Source organism: Chrysochloris asiatica, unplaced genomic scaffold, assembly GCF_000296735.1.
Source record: "Chrysochloris asiatica unplaced genomic scaffold, ChrAsi1.0 scaffold00064, whole genome shotgun sequence".
Taxonomy (NCBI): Eukaryota; Metazoa; Chordata; class Mammalia; order Afrosoricida; family Chrysochloridae; genus Chrysochloris; species Chrysochloris asiatica.
Genome location: NW_006408582.1, coordinates 14117012 through 14119437, shown reverse-complemented (window position 1 = coordinate 14119437; position 2426 = coordinate 14117012). Strand labels below are relative to the sequence as shown.

The following is a 2426-nucleotide window of genomic DNA, read 5'->3' as shown; positions in this document are numbered from 1 at the left end:
TCTCAGTTACTCTTTTCTGTTTTTGGACATGTGTTGAGATCTTTTGTTTTGTTTTCCTGGACATTTTCAGTAGTTATATGGATTTTTGATGCTTAAATGGATATATGTTGCTGTGTTGTTAAGCTTGCTGAGTGTCTCTTGGTTTATATGATCTGGAGAAAGGCTTCCCTTTTTGCATGTAATGTCTAGAAGCTGGTATTGGCTTTTGTCCCAATAGTGAGATATCATGGGGTATGATTGTAGCTTGGCTATATAGCACAATTGCTGTCTCTTCTTGGGTAATGTAGGGAGAAAAAGCTCCTACCCCCAGGAAAAAAGTGTGATCAAAAGGACCAAAACCAGAAGCGATATAAAAGCAGAGACAAAAACCACCACCACTCTAAAACAAAAATAAAACTGTAGCTCTCTGACCAGTGGGAGGAGTAAAGGGTCTTGCCCAGGTCAACTGTAGGGCTGAGTCCCAGAGTCAGACATCATAAGCAGCTGCCAAAGGGTCAGTCCATGGGACCAATGGGGATCCTTCTCTCTGTGCCATGGGAAAACTGTGAGTTCAATGCTGGACCCTTTGGGGGGTGCATGCCCACTCACCTGAAAGTGTCCGGGCTGAGCAGAGAGGGCATGACAGGGAAGAGGAGGAAAAAATGTGTAGAATCCCCCACTCCTCTTTTTCCAAACATCGCCATACAGGTTTCACTGGTCAGTCTGGCTGGGGCCCTGCCCTCTGAACAGCAGCCTGGGAGGGAGTACTCCACAGGCAGAGTCTTGAGCCCTGATTGATTCCAGAATTGCAGCATTTTCCTTTATACAGTGATTCTTCCACCGGTGGATGTGGGAAACTGATGCCCTGCACCTTATACTAGATCTAGGGCTCTGGAGCAGCTCCGTAAAAGCACCTTCTCTGGATTTTTAGCATGTCCTCCACGGAGGTTGTGCTAATGACTCTGCTTGTCCGGCCCTCAGAAACTCCCCATTACATTTTAAAATCACTTATCTTCCTTGTATTTCAGAATCGCCAGTTTTTTTTTCAAGTTCAGTCTCCACTTCTCCTTATTGTTGTTCTCTTACTATCTGATCTGGTACGGCCACTACCACACACTCATTGCAGACTTAGTTCTGGGCTCATTGATAATGCTCTTTCCCTCTTCTCATCAATATTCTCAGGAACTTTAGCCTCCACATAAATGAATCTTCCAATGATTTGGTCTCCACCACCTCAGTTTCCTTAGATCCTGTTTTCCTTAATAACTGTACCACAGCCAAAATCTCAAACCCAAGCACTCTATTTCTTTTCCTTACTGACTGCGTAGTCTATATCCCTAATGCAAAAACTATTTGAGCGGCAAACTCTGGGGATGGCAGAGGGAGGTAGTGTGCCAGGCAGCAAGTGGTTGTCCACGAGATGGACTTATTAGGGAGTCTGCCTGGAGTTGATATGAGATCCTTGTTCGCAGTTGGGGGATCATTCAACTTTTCCTCAGGACTGGACCCTCGGGGACTAGTAGAGAAATCAAAATAAATCAGGATTTTTCCAGATGCAAAGCACGTCAGACTCCCCTGTGACTTTACCTTGCACTCCACAGGCCTGCAAGACGCCACCATCTCCCCACACAGATAGTTCAAGAAAACAACCTATGAGTGCAACACTTCAAGAACAACTAAGGAAAACAAGGTCATCATTTCCTTCCTGTTACAGTGTAGTAAAACAACTTAAAGCAGAGGATGAAGAAAGTGATCCAATTTTTGCAGAGAAAAAATTATCTTCAACAGAAGAAAACTGGAATATCAAGAAAGTTTTAAAACATAGACAGTGAATCTGAAGAAAGCACATGTTTGAAAAGTATCTTTAAGGATATCAGTGCATGTGAATCTAATTCAGAACATGCTCTCCAAAATAATTTTGTCAGTGAGAATCTTCCCGAACAAGGATTACAGGAAGAAAAAGCAAATTTGGTGACACAGATTCAAGAGCAAGAAGACTTTCTTCAGAGGTTAAAACTAGTCCAAATGTATAGATCAAAGAATGACCTATCTCAGATACAGTTGCTAATAAAGAAGTGGAGGAACTGCAGCCAGCTGTTACTTTATGAGTTGCAGTCAACCTTGTCTGAAGAATAAGAAACAGAGTCTTACTGACTTGAGAGACCATTATGGGTTAGATGATAAACTACTCTACTGTAACAGAAGTGAAGAAGAATTTATAGATGTTTAATTATAATGAAATTTTTTTAGAATTATCTTTGAGAGTGACAACTTAATTTTAAAATGTTTATGTTTTAAAGGAATGGTATAAACCATGAAGGGTTAAAGGAAGGTTTCCTGGTGAACATTAGTGTAGGTCACTCTGTTACATAACCCCTAATGGTTACAAAATATAAACTAAGTCCTAAAATAGAAATTTAATATTTTGTATAAATTTGTCAAAGAAA

At 41.1% G+C, this 2426-nt stretch overlaps 1 pseudogene; it reads left to right on the top strand.

The window, feature by feature from the left end:
- Positions 1–1532: 1532 nt before the first annotated feature.
- Positions 1533–2209, top strand: LOC102813683 (annotated as a pseudogene).
- The last annotated feature ends 217 nt before the right edge of the window (positions 2210–2426 follow it).